Source organism: Bidens hawaiensis, unplaced genomic scaffold, assembly GCF_021521415.1.
Source record: "Bidens hawaiensis isolate Kalapana, Puna unplaced genomic scaffold, B.hawaiensis_p1.1 tig00070858_1, whole genome shotgun sequence".
Lineage (NCBI taxonomy): Eukaryota > Viridiplantae > Streptophyta > Magnoliopsida > Asterales > Asteraceae > Bidens > Bidens hawaiensis.
The window spans coordinates 28,871-44,184 of NW_027502436.1; positions in this window are offsets into that span (position 1 = coordinate 28,871).

A 15,314-nucleotide genomic window follows, 5' to 3' on the forward strand; every position below is an offset into this window, starting at 1 on the left:
GGTTTTTGATTTTCGTAAACCAAAACCGAACCGCTGAACTCTTAAACCGAACCAAACCGAATAGTTTATAACGGTTTGGTTTCACGGTTTGGTTTCACGGTCTGGTTTTTGCGGTTTTTTGGCCAAACCGTTAACCAAACCGTTAGTTACGGTTTTTGAATTTCGTAAACCAAAACCGAACCGCTGAACTCTTAAACCGAACCAAACCGAACCGTTTATAACGGTTTGGTTTCGTGGTTTGGACTTGTTTGGTCTTTATAAAAATGCCCAAAATAATTCATGATATGTTAATATTATACAACTTCTAATAGTTTATATAATTTAACAAACAACTTATTTTTACTTTTTAAAAATCTCATTTAAGAAAATAAAAGGCCAATTAAAGTTTCTTGCATTTTTGATTTGAGCTTAGCCCACTTTTCTTGTTTACTATCAATATTTTGATACATATTTAGTAGTGTTCATATATATACACATATATGTTTTGGTCAAAAATTAATCAAGGATAATGTAACCAAATTTGTAAGGTGAGGTTTAGTGCTAGAATGATAATAACAATTATGAAACGTGTAAAGGTAAGAACACAATGATTTGGTGCGAGGAAAATCTCTTGATCTTGGTCAGATCACCGGCACAAAAACCCCGGGTGATGAAAAATCGTCTATCACCCCTTTATTAATAAAAAATTAGATTACAATGTGGAGATTATGATCAGTAATACAATGACTTCTATGTGTGTATGTGTGTGTGTGTATTGCAAGAGAGAATTCTGAGAATTGCTAATGTGTGCGAAGTGTTCAGTGTGTCACCTAACTGATCATAAGCTCGTTATAAACAAACAATATCTATAACTAAAATTCCTATTAATCCGCCACTCTCCCACTAGTTGCGCCATGCTTTTAACCACATGCTGAATGAGTCCAATAACGAGTAAATAGGTAGACCAGATCCTATAGCCGTTATACCTATTAATCACAACACCATTGAAATACAATCGTTAGTAAACAAGTAGTACTGAGGATCCTTGATCCTACGCAACCTGGAACATATATCAAGGATAAATAATACACAAGCTACATAAGTATAAAGTATTCTCAGCATAAAATCAATGCCCTAACAATTGCCCCCAAAATGGCGGGTGTTTATAGATAACAAATGTCATTTTGAATTTCCTTCAAAAAATAATACTATTAGACTTGTGTCAGATATAATTATTATCGCTAACCCTTATTATTATTAGCCACCTATATATGTGATCGTAGTAATCCTTATAACCTGTAACACCGCGTCTCAAACCCTATAAGTTTTATTTTAAAATACTAACTTTTATAAGTATAGGAATTAAATTGTAAATTATAAAAATATTCTCCCATCGCGATACACAACGGGGTAATATTTAACCCATCGCGTAGCGCGATGGACTTGCACAACAACCGAGACATGGGCGGCGTAGCGATATGCTACGGCCCAAATCACAACGGTCATCGCGTATCGCGATGACCTTGCTGAGTCAGTGGACACGTGTCCAACCACGTGACACGATATGACAGGCCACGTGTTACGATCTGGTAAGGCGGCATCGCGATACGCGACGGAGTAGAGGAACCCATCGCGTATCGCGAAGGGGTCCAAATTCAGCCTATAAATAGAGGAGTACGTGATTGAACCATTTCATCCCAAAACACACCTCCACATTCACACATTTAACCTCGAAAGGCGTGCCCCATTGCCATGCCAAACCAACGTGCCATTTTCTCGTAATTCGTGCAAGGAACGAAGTTATAATCAAGCTAGCAATCATATAATCGAGTAGATCAAGATCATGTCTTTTTCTTATTATCAATCTAAGTATCCAATCTAAGGTAGGAGTTATGTTTAAGTCATTTGAATTATAGCTTAGACAATCAATCAAGGCTATAGCCTTTAACCTTGAAAGGTTTTATAAAACATTCATAAACAAGTTTTCGTAAACATTACTTCATAACTAAGTAATGTCAATCAAAGATATATTTTGACGGGCATGTAGTAACTGTAAGGGTGATATCATTAGTAGTAAGTTTCTTGCCTAAGGAAAAGTAATTCGTATAAATCCCAATCAACCGAGGGACCCGTTTACTTACCAGGAGAAACTTATCAACGTGTTATAACCTATAAGCCAAATCATGCTACATCAAACGTCACATAAAAACTAAGTGTTTTCAATCACAATCAAAGATAAATGATTTCAAGGTTAAACTTACAATCATAGCTTAATCATCATTCAAAACATTCATACGAACCTATTTATGTATAGGTTAAATATCATTCACAATCAATTAATCAGTCAAGGTTTTCCAACACCGACGGTACAGGTGAATACGTTCAACCTTTTTATATAATGTGAATACGTTAACCTTTTTATCAGTCAAAACATATTTATACTCAATGAGACGAACGGGTGTTTGTCTTAATGAGTCAATCAAATGTCTACATGAGATCATGTGATCTCTAAAACGTTATAATACAAAGTAGAGAATAAAATCAACTCAGACCGAATACGCATGTGTCCGGATCCAAACATAACTGTTAAAGCCCAATCAATCAATCAAAGGCAATGAAGCTGCGAGCTGCAACGGTCATGACTAGTTCTCAGTTCAGGGTCGTTCGGCTCGGGGAATACCGTTACGTGTGTAGGGAAGTGGTACATATATCGGAAGTAGAAATGCTTCCGCTGAGGTTGTCAAGAAAACTATGTTTGTATTGTAATCGTCATTCAAAATGTTTTATTGAGTCATACGTGTTCACCAGCATATAGCTGACGTATTTTCCAACCCATTGCAGGTAGTTAAGCATAAGTAGCATTAACAAGGATTGGGGTCTTAATGAATATAGAAGCGCGTACAAGATCGCTCCGTTTTTTATAACTATAAATCCTTGTAATATGAAACATATCTTTTGTAAATTAATACTCAGGTATTTACTTCCCGAGTAAATTGTCAATGTAAATTAATATTATATTCAAACCTAAAGTCTTCCGCTAAAATTAACCCATAAACTCTGATATATTTACAAAACAGGTACCAACTTGTGGTCACACGCCTAGGCCCTAACTCGGGGTGTGACAGGTTGGTATCAGAGCCATCGGTTTCAGCGAATTAGGTATTTAAACATTAGTACCTAGGCTTTAACCTTAAAGTTATTATTATCATTATTATTCTTAGGGGTAAGATAGGATTAGTAAACTTCCTATCCCTAATCTAACTACATGCAGATGTCTTACATTAATTATCTTGGTCATAGACACCGAGTAGCAATCCGATCAAAACCAACAATCAACTACGAACCATCCGATATGGAGAGTAGTAATAGTTATTATAATAGATTTTTCAATCACAATCAACCGATCATTCCGATGTTACCATATGGGAGCCAACCCGTGTATCTCCCAGGAAGTCAGCAATGCCCAATCGAAATCTCTGACAACACTGCTGACAATAATCCTCAGTACTACCCATCCGATATTCCCATGTATCATCCTTCCAAGGAACAAGAAGTGCATAGTAAGATCAAACATGAGACTGAATCAGAATCGTCAAGCTGGATGAATTGTCATTCTGATCAAAGGAGATGGCAATTTGGATTACCACCATTAGGTTATCAATACCAAATTCCACCTACCATTGCAGAACCAAGTCGTAAGCCAAATATGAGGGTCATCTTACCATACAAGAAGAGATTAGTTCAATCACTAATCAAGAATCCTTATGAATCGGAGGAAGAACCCGGAGAAGAGGAGGATCCAGAGGAAGAAAATGAAGAGAACGAGAATCCTTATTTTCCTCCTTATAATGGACCAAGACCTTCTATATCACAACAAGCTAATGAGATCCGGGAAGAAGCAAATCTCATCGAGGAATTTTACACTACCAATATCCCCGATGAAGAAATGCATGCATACGTTGCCAACCCGCATCTCTATCCACGGGAGAATGCTTCTCTCTTTCCAGCTGCATCCGCACCAACGGGATATCCTAACCCGCCAAATTCAGTGATGGATGAGCTAAGAAATGAGAAAGTGGACAAAAAGAGAATGGGAAAGAAAATAGTTAAGAAATGTGACAAGATGAAGAATCTTGTTAACAAGTTGATTAAGGATTAGAAATCGTTGTTAAGTACTGTGTATACTGCTATGTTTCTTTGTAAAATAAATAATGTAATAAAGAAAGTTTGTCTTTTCTCTGAATCTTGTTTTATTCATGTTACAGCATGTCTAAAGCCAACAGTAATCAAGAAATGCAAATAAATAAAGAAAAGACCGTAGCAGAAAACATAAACAACGATAAAGAAAAGACAGTAGCAGAAAACATTCAAGCGATTCCGAAAGACTATGTGCTCGGTATTCGCGATTTAATCAAAGAAGCTGTAACACCACTTTATGACTTAATGAAAAATGATCCAAGTCGAACTGCCTCTCATTCTAATAAGACGGCAAGTCGAAGTGAATCCGCTACTTCAAAAAGAGAATCAAAGAAAGAATCTAAAAAGGAATCAGAAAAGAAAGAAAGTAATAAAAAGGAGAAAAAGAAAGAAACAAGTGATGAAAGCTCGACTGCTGAGAACGACCTCCGCGATAAAACCAAGAAGTTAAAGATACACGAAGGTTGTGATTTCAAGATGTTCAAAGTTTATAACCCCAAAGAGTTCCATGGGGATAAGGGAGCGATACACACCCTCCGATGGTTGGAGGAGATGGAATCGATTGTGCTGATTAGTAAGTGTACGAAAAGTGTAAAGGTGCAATATACCTCCCAAATGTTCAAGGGGGAGGCATTAGAGTGGTGGAATAACCTGATTGGAATCAAGGGTAGAGAAATTTTATACAATCTAGACTGGGAAACGTTTAAAGCCTTGAAAGTAAAGAAGTTTTGCCCAATTAACGAAATGAATCAGATTCAGACTAAACTCTAGAATCACAAAGTTGTGGGAACCAATCTCAAGGAATAAAACACCAAGTTTCTTGAGTATTGTAGAATCATACCTCACTTGGTCACTCCTGAAATCAATAAAGTGACATGCTATATTTACGGGTTGCCAATAGAAATCCGTGACTTAGTCCGTTCACATATGTCGTCTTCGACGGAATCTGCCATGGAGTTGGCCGGGTATTTGATGGATGGAATGATAAGGAATAAGTATGAGAAGAAAAAGGATGATGGAAGAACAACTGTGGGAGGAAAAATAAAGAGGACCGAGAAGAAGAGGGAAGGGGCGTTCGTGTATAGTCGCCCCATTTGCATGTCGTGTGGTAGGAGACATTTCGGTAGATGCCTTCGACCAACCAACATCATTGTATGTGGATTTTGCAAGAAAACGGGTCATTCGGAAACAGATTGTAGGAAAAAGACAGGAGTGTGTTTTGAGTGTGGTGAGAAGGGACACTATAGTACTGAGTGCCAAAGAAGAAGCCAATGAAAAATACAGCAGGTGCAAGTGGCAGCGGTGCCAAGACCGATGCCAAGAAGGGAAACGCTCGTGTCTTTATGTTAGACACTCAGAAGGCAGCAGAAATACCGGACGTGATCACCGATATGTTTCCTATTAATAATGTTTACGCTAGATATTATTTGACTCAGGTACAAATCAAAGTTTTATAGATTATAAATTTTGTAGTCTATTAAATGAGCCCTTAGTTAAATTAGATAAACATTATGAAGTCGAGACTGCTGATGGTAATATAAGTAGAATAACCGAAGCCTTAAATATGGCCACAATTTCTTTAGCTGATCACATCATACCTGTACGATTGTTACCCATGACATTGGCAGGTTTTGATGTAATTTTAGGTATGGATTGGTTATCGTCTAAGCAAGCCCGTATCTTTTGTAATGATAAGGCTATTGACATCCGAACGTCTAACAATAAAACCATTCGTATCATTGGAGATAAAGAAGTAGGAAGAGTAGGAATCATTTCTAAAATAAAAGCAAGTAGTTGTTTAGGTAAAGGATGCCTTGCATTCATGGCCTATGTAACTAAAGAACCTGAACCAAGAAGATGGAGGAAGTACCAATCGTATCTGAATTTCAAGATGTATTTCCTGATGAGTTACCAGGAGCCCCGCTAGATAGAGAAGTAGAGTTTAGAATTGGCCTTGTGCCAGGAACGTCACCGATAGCTAAGTCTCCTTATCGTTTAGCACCTATAGAAATGAAAGAGCTAAAGAAACAGCTAGATGAGCTTTTGGAGAAAGGATTTATACGACCGAGTTGGTCACCATGGGGAGCTCCAATTTTTTTTGTAAAGAAGAAAGACGGATAAATGAGAATGTGTATAGACTACAGAGAACTGAATAAAGTCACAATCAAGAACAAGTATCCACTTCCAAGAATCGACCATTTATTTGATCAGCTACAAGGTGCAAGTTACTTTTCAAAGATTGATCTTAGATCGGGTTACCACCAGTTGAAAGTACAAGAAGAATATATCCAAAAGACAGCCTTTAGAACCCGATACGGACATTATGAGTTCACCGTGATGCCTTTCGGACTCACTAATGCTCCGGCAGCTTTCATGGACATGATGAATCGTATTTGTAAACCATATCTTGACAAGTTTGTTATCGTTTTCATTGATGACATTCTTGTCTACTCAAAATCCAAAGATGATCATCAAGTTCACCTCAAAATCATACTTGAAACCCTAAGAAACGAGAAATTGTATGCCAAATTCTCCAAGTGTGAATTTTGGTTGTCTGAAGTTCAATTTCTTGGCCATGTTATAAATGAAAAAGGTATTCAAGTAGATCCAACAAAGATAGAAGCCATAACCAAATGGGAGAAACCTAAGAAACCGACTCAAGTCTGAAGTTTTCTTGGATTAGCCGGATATTATCGAAGGTTTGTTCAGAATTTCTCCCGAATAGCCATTCCATTAACTTCACTCACAAGAAAGGCAATTATGTTTGAATGGGGACTGAAGCAAGAGGAAGCATTTGAATCACTCAAACAAAAGTTAACTAATGCACCTTTCCTGGCTTTACCATAAGGTATGGAAAACTTTACCATTTACTGTGATGCTTCGCATACGGGAATGGGATGTGTGTTAATGCAAGGAAAGAAAGTGATTGCTTATGCTTCAAGACAATTAAAAGTTCATGAGAAGAATTACACCACACACGACCTTGAATTGGGTGCTATAATCTTCGCGTTGAAATTATGGCGACTTTACTTGTATGGTGTTAAGTTCATTATATATACTGATTACAAGAGTCTGAAGCATATATTCGAACAAAAGGAATTGAATATGAGGCAAAGGCGTTGGATGGAAACACTTAATGATTATAACTGTGAGATCTTATCTCATGAAGGAAATGCGAATGTTGTGGCTGACGCCTTAAGTAGGAAAGAACATGAGAAACCAAAGAGAGTTCGAGCTCTTAGATTGGAACTCAAAGTTGATTTGGCTAATCAGATCAAAGAAGCTCAGAAGTTGGCACTGGAAGAAGGAAACATTAAAGCTGAAAAAGAGAATGGTACACTCGACCAGTTAGTCAAAGGAAGTGATGAAATAATTAGACTCGGTACCGATGGTCGGGAATTTAAGAGGTAAAATTCTGGAAGAAGCACACAAGTCAAAGTATATGATGCATCTGGGAAGTGACATGTCACACCCGGACTAGGTAGTTGCGGAAGCGTAAAACGGGAATGTAACAGATAATACTGGTATCAACAACATTGTTTATAAAGAAATTCACAAACTAATTTACATCATATTACATGGGTTGGTACTATGTTTACAAACTAGATGAGAATCACATAACCGTTTTACGAGCTTCTTATTCAATATTATATATCTGAGTATATTCACAGCTATTCAACTTCATTCCTAACACCAAGAACGTAAGCAAATCATTCCACCTTTGCTTTACCTGAAAAGCATGTTAAAACGGGTCAACTACATCTAGTTGGTGAGTTTCAAGTTTCACGAGTATCAACGAAATCAGTATACGAGTTCGTAAAGTTTACAGTGTGTATGTGTATGATGTATTATACTAAGCCACAAGTGAAACCGAAACGAGCTAAAACACATGGCCACCCCTGCCCATGCACTCCCGTTGGCATTTAACAGCCACTTTGCCCCCAAGTATGTACTATGTCTAACACCACATAGCAGTATGTAACAAGTTTAAATGACAATGTGCAACTGGGTTAACATGTTCCGGCATACCCCACCGGCTCTGTCAGTTGGGTTTGTCAAACCGATAGTACTATCCACACGTCACCGGCACGAAGTTAATCACTTGTGTTTGTGGGGACTTTCAAGTGTTAGTACTTAGATAAATCACACCATCACACGATTTCAAGTAAGTATACGTAAACATGCTTTCCACCCCAAAAGTTCGTAAAACAGTCTAGAAAGTGGGGTCATGAAACTCACCTTATCGTAGTTCGCACAGAAATTATGTATCAATAGGTCAGGTGCCTCGCTTATAGCCTGATTCCTATAAACGGTATCGTATCGTTAATACTAGTACAGTGTTTGGGCTAAATCGGGCTGTATAACTAATCTGGGTATAGCTGTTAGGCCCAAAACATGACCATAGTCTTAGATTGTGACGTTGTATACTATGAAATGTTTAAAACTGGCTTTGGCTCAGTTTCACCGTTTCCCGAGCCTAGCCAAGTTGATCGTTTATGCGTTTCGGGATTAGGTAAGATCACATAAACTTAAGTAAATATATTGATTGATAAAATGATTTGATTTATGAAAGAATTTTAAGGTTTCGGTATCTGGTTTGATCGCAGGGTTCATTTCCGTTTTCACACGGGTTTGAATATACAAAGCGCGTACAATCCACCTGAATTGTCCGGAATTCTCGTAAAAAGTTCGCTTTTATCAATTTCATTCAAAAATATTATATTTGACCACTTTTGACATTTTGACATTCCAGTCAGTCCGTTAAACACAAAACTGTCGGTTTCGTTAAATCAATTATAATTTAAATCTTTGATTAATCATAACTAAATATGTACTTATATATAAATTATGTAAATTTTTTTAAAAATACATTAAAATATGTATAATTTTATAAAAATATTTCAGAAATTTTATGATTAATTATTTATTTATAAAAGTTCATTTAATAGGTTATAATCGTGTAATAAATGGCCCGCTTATATCAAACGACCTCCAAAAAATCCGATAATTTTTACAAATGGCCTCAATGTTATTACATAGCCCCTGAAAAATCCCCAGAACCTAAATCTTTTGACAAAATGCCTTTTTGTGCGTTTTTCGGCTGTTAAAATTTGGTTAAATCATAATTGCACAAACCATACTTAGGCATTTCCAATGATCCCCAAACTTTATCAGTGATCTTACCATCACATATTAATAACCAAAACCAAGTTTCATAATATTTCAATATGTTTAGTTATTTTTCCCAAATAAACGCTCATAAACGGAAATAAAATCACCAAATATTCTCCGTTTATCGAAAAATTACCAAATTTGAACAGAGACTCATTTAAATGATCCCTAATGTCCCTGAAAATTTTCACAAGCTAAAAACAAGCACGTCACAACCTAATACTAAACAGCCCTTAAACGAGGGTTACGGGTTTACCTTGTCAGTTTTCGATGAGTTTTGCTAGCTTAAACGACTTTCCGGGTCTCGGGTTGCAAACTCAGTGTATCTACATATCATATAACATCAAACCAAGCATAAATCATCCATGTGACAGCTTTGATAATTAGGGTTTCGGTTTTGGTTTCAAACCGAACTTTCGAATCGTAAAAACGATATATTCATGTTCTAATCCGCGTTTTTGACCAAAAAAGTATATGTTCCTGGTTTGTAAACATGTTTAAAATCAAAACATGATTTTACTTGATTTTTATGATTTTTGTATGGTTAAACATGTTTAAAACTTACCAAGACCTAATTTTCCATGATTAAACATTACTAATCAAGCATGTAATCTCATGTATTTAGAGGTTTACCTTTAGGGTTTGGCTGATGGATAATGAAGGTCATCTGAAAATGAGTCTTCTGGACTTTGTTTGCTAAAATATCTTACTTAGTTTAATATTTATAATACACTAGAAAAGGGTGGGGTATTTACCACTTTTTTTCCGGCCGCAAGCATATAAGGCCCATTGGGCCTCCTTTTTGGCCCAATGGTGCCTCGGTATTCGTGCCAAACGTAAACGTCGGCCCTAAATTTAATTCGGGTTCGGTTTTTCGTAAGAAAACTAGTTCGAGTGCGAAAACCAGTGCGAAAACGAGTGTTTTTCAGCTTTTTTTTGTAAAATAAGAAAAACGTACTGACTCGTTGTAAAATTCCAAAAATATTTTCACGGATTGCTTAGAACATGTCATATAAGTGTTTTATAAATCTTTTTCGGCTTAAAGGATGCTACAATGCTCGTTTTGATATTAACGATTGCATTTAAGCTTATAGCGTATCGATAAACGAAACTTATTTCGTTTAAAGAGTTTTAAACGTACTGGGCCTAAATATCAATATGTTAGCCTCTATAATATATGTATAACTCGTATATAACCCCTCAGTATGTATACGGGTCATAATTAGTATCGGTCGGTTACTCGTTTAAGCACTACGAATTAACCGATTTATCGTTTACTTGCTACATAGTGAATATAATATACCTCGTTTTGTCACGAATGTCACATTCTCCCCCCGTTAAGAAATTTCGTCCTCGAAATTTAATGTGTCATCGGTTTTCTTTTTAGGGAACAGGTGTGGGTATTTCTTTCGGAATTCGTCCTTTCGTTCCCAAGTATATTCGGGTCCTTGTTTTGAATTCCACTGAACTTTTACCAATGAAATTTTGTTGTGTCGTAACTGTTTGGTTTTTCCGTCCACAATTTCTACGGGTTCCTCTACGAAGTTGAGCTTTTCGTTGATCTGAACATCTTCCAGTGGTACTATTGTCGTTTCATCAGTCAAACACTTTTTCAGATTCGATAAATGAAACACGTCGAGAATAGTGCTCAGTTCTAAGGGTTGTTTTAATCGGTAAGCTACGGGACCAATATTTGCAATAATCTCGAAAGGTCCGATGTATCTCGGGGCTAGTTTACCAATCTTTCCAAATCTTATAACACCTTTCCACGGCGATACTTTTAAAAACACCTTATCACCTATTTCAAAAGATAACGGTTTTCTGCGAACATCGGCATAACTCTTTTGTCGGTCGCGGGCAGCTTTCTATTTTTGCTTAATCTGGTGAATCTTATCGGTGGTTTTCTGAATTAAATCTGACCTTGAAATTTGGGTATCACCCACTTTCGTCCAACATAGTGGTGATCTACATTTTCGCCCGTATAAGGCTTCATAAGGTGCTGCTTGTGTACTACTGTGATAAATGTTATTGTAAGAGAATTCAATGAGCGGGAGGTGTTGATCTCAATTCCCTTTGAAGTCCAGTACACAAGCATGAAGTAAATCTTCTAAGGTTTGGATGGTTCGTTCGGATTGACCATCGGTTTGGGGATGGTAAGCCGTACTTAGGTCGATTCGGGTTCCCAAAGCTTCTTGTATTGCTTGCCAGAAATGCGAAGTAAAGTGACTGTCTCGATCTGAAATAATCGAAAGAGGTACTCCGTGTCGGGATACAATTTCATCGATGTAAATTTGCGCGAGTTTTTCGGTGGTGTAGTTGTTACGGATGGGAATAAAGTGTGCGGATTTGGTTAATCGGTCAACAATTACCCAGATAGCATTGTGTCCTCGGGAGGTTTTAGGAAGGTGCGTCACAAAGTCCATGGTAATTTGTTCCCATTTCCATTGTGGGATTTCGGGTTGTTGTAACATTCCCGAAAGTTTGATATTCCGCCTTCACCCTTTCACATGTTGCACATTTACTTACATACACGGCTATATCCTTTTCATGCTAGGCCACCAGTAAAATTGTTTAACATCTTTATACATCTTATCAGTACCTGGATGAATAGAATATTTGGACTTATGTGCTTCATCAAGAATCAACTTTCGGAGTTTATGAAGTGTTGGAATCCAGAACCGGTTTTTGTAATAATATACTTCATTAATTTTCTTCTCAAACTTTCTTTCATTCCCATGTAGTTCTTCTTTTTCTAGTTGATCTGCCTTCAAAGCCTCATCTTGTGCAACACGAACTTGTTCGGTTAGGCTACTTTGAACAATCATTCCGAGTGCTCATACCCTTAATGGTTTGACTCTGTATTTTCGGCTTAAAGCATCAGCTACTACGTTGGCCTTACCCGGATGGTATTTAATCTCACAATCATAATCATTTAATAGTTCTACCCATCTCCTTTGTCTCATGTTTAGCTCTTTCTGATCAAATATGTGTTGTAGGCTTTTATGATCAGTATAGATGGTACATTTGGTGCCATACAAGTAATGTCTCCAAATCTTCAATGTAAAGATAACTGCTCCCAATTCCAAATCATGGGTCGTATAATTCTTTTCATGTACTTTTAATTGTCGGGAATCATATGCTATTACTTTCTTTCTTTGCATCAGTACGCATCCTAAACCTTTACGAGACGCGTCACAATATACCACCAATTCATCAGTTCCATCTGGAAGGCTTAATATTGGAGCCTCACATAACTTCTGTTTTAACGTTTGGAAGGCCATTTCTTGTTCTTCTCCCCATTCATACGCTCGATCTTTTTGAGTTAGGAGGGTTAGAGGTTTGGGCAATACTTGAAAAGTTTTCAATGAATCTTCTATAATACCCGGCTAGTCCTAAGAATTGACGAATTTCTCTTGGTGACTTAGGTACTTGCCAATTTTTAATGGCCTCAATTTTACTTGGGTCTACTTGGATCCCTTGATGGTTCACAATGTGCCCCAAAAATTGTACTTCTTGTAACCAAAATTCACATTTGGACAACTTTGCGTATAACTTCTCTTGCCTCAATAATTCTAAGATTTCCAGCAAATGTTGTTCGTGTTCCTCCTTACTTCTCAAATATATCAAAATGTCATCGATAAACACTATCACGAACTTGTCAAGGTAAGGTTTGCAAACTCGGTTCATGAGGTCCATAAACACCGCAGGTGCATTTGTCAACCCAAACGGCGTAACCAAAAATTCATAGTGACCATACCGAGTTTGAAAAGCTGTTTTTGGTACGTCTTCTTCCTGAATTCTTACTTGATGATAACCAGATCTAAGATCAATTTTTGAAAAATACTTCGCACCCTGGAGCTGATCAAACAAGTCATCAATTCGAGGTAAGGGGTATCTATTCTTTATAGTCACTTTATTTAATTCTCGGTAATCCATACACATTCGAAAACTCCCATCTTTCTTCTTTACAAATAACATTGGTGCTCCCCACGGTGAATAACTAGGTCGGATAAAACCCCTGTCCAGTAATTCTTGTAATCGGTTGGACAGTTCTTGCATTTCAGAAGGTGCAAGTCGGTAAGGTGCCTTATCAATGGGTGTTGCTCCCGGTATCAAGTCAATACGGAATTCAACTTGTCGGGTCGGTGGTAAACCAGGCAACTCATCGGGGAATACATCTGAATACTCGTGTATCATGTTGGTGCATGATGTCAGTAGTTCAGTGTCGAGTGTCTGTAATCGTGTTAGTTAGATTTGAGTTTTGTATGTAAGCGAAGTTACTAACAAGTTCGCTTATATGGGCGAACTTGTTAGACAAGCGAAGTTAGGGACAACTTCGCCTGAACATGCCAGGCGTCTATATAAGCTGTTTGTTACGGCTTATTCAAATAGAATCAGTGTTATTTTGTGTATTCGAGTCAGAGAGTTTTGTACTAAGTGATCATAGTATCACGTGTTTACGGTTGGAATACAACGTGTGTTTGGTTATCGTATCGTGTGTTAGCTCGTATTGTTTTCTATACTCGTAACGTCTTACGTAGGGATTCCGCACCTACGTAGTACGCGATATCTCGTGTAGATCCGGCTGGGAACCTACATGTGGTATCAGAGCCTTAGGCTCTTATGCTATGGTTCGAGATCTGCGTTTTGGTGTTTCTGGCACGTTTCTGATGTGTTTCTGGCCGAACAGCCGCCGCAGGCGAAGTTATGGGTTCAGGCGAAGTTGTCGCTTAAATTTTAGGGTTTAGGCGAAGATATAAGGTTAAGCGAAGTTATTCACAACTTCGCATACCTCACAAGTTCGCTTATCTCAGGCGAAGTTATCTGTCAGACGAAGTTTTGGACAGGCGAAGTTATGGAGGAGCGAAGTTAAGGAGAAGCGAAGTTAAGGAGGGGCGAAGTTGACTTTTAGGCGAAGTTGACTTTAGGCGAAGTCCAAAAAAAAAACAAAAAAAAAAAAAACAAATGACACGGCCGACCCGAGGTGAGCTCTACCTCGGGCCGTCCCACACGGCTCACTCTCTCGGTTTCTCTCTAGACTAATAAACTGATCACAAAACACTCTTATTTTTCTGGATACCCAAACCTAAACAAGACACACATATATATATATATATAAACTTCGCGGGCTTGGGCCTGTAGGCGAAGTTGTTACAACTTCGCCTATGGCGAAGTTGTTCTAACTTCGCCTATGGCAGAAGTTGTTACAACTTCGCCTATTGCGAAGTTGTTACAACTTCGCCTATGGCGAAGTTGCTCTAACTTCGTACTTCCACAACGCTGAACAGAATTGCATAGCGACGGTCACAAAACATGCACCAACAGACTCCCCTTTGACCGTTGCTCTCAATTCTAACAAACACAAAAGATCATCTGTTACAAAACATTCACCAACAAATACGCCCTACACTTTATAAACTTGTTTTAAATCAAGTCAAACATGTTTATATGAAAAGGTTTACATGAGACTACGTGTCTCTAACACATTTATAAACAAGAGTATAAGCCTAGCCCTCAGGCTGTAGTATACGTTTGTCCGGATCCTTACATATGTGGTGGGCACACCACACTTGGTTATATTGATGCTTTCCTGCGGGGAGTTAATGACCATGTGTATACATACGGGTACATAACTATGTCGAACGCTGCGGTGTTTGCTGGGGTGTTTAGTGTAGAGACTCGAGTTTATAAATTGTGATGTTTTAACTTGGTTATTCCTAAGCCACGATGGTCCGAGACCTACGTAGTCTCGAGGGGTGATCAAGTAAAAGAAAATATTTTTAGCGTCAGCATATTCACTAGCATGCGTTGCTGACCTATTTTCTAAACATTTTGCAGGTGATCAAGGTTAGGGCTTGGAATACGAAGTGCTCAAGATATCCGATGGCTCGGATCTTTTTGTTAAACTTATTATAATATGAATGATGATATTGTAATTAAAACAAGTAATCTTTAAAACATTAAAC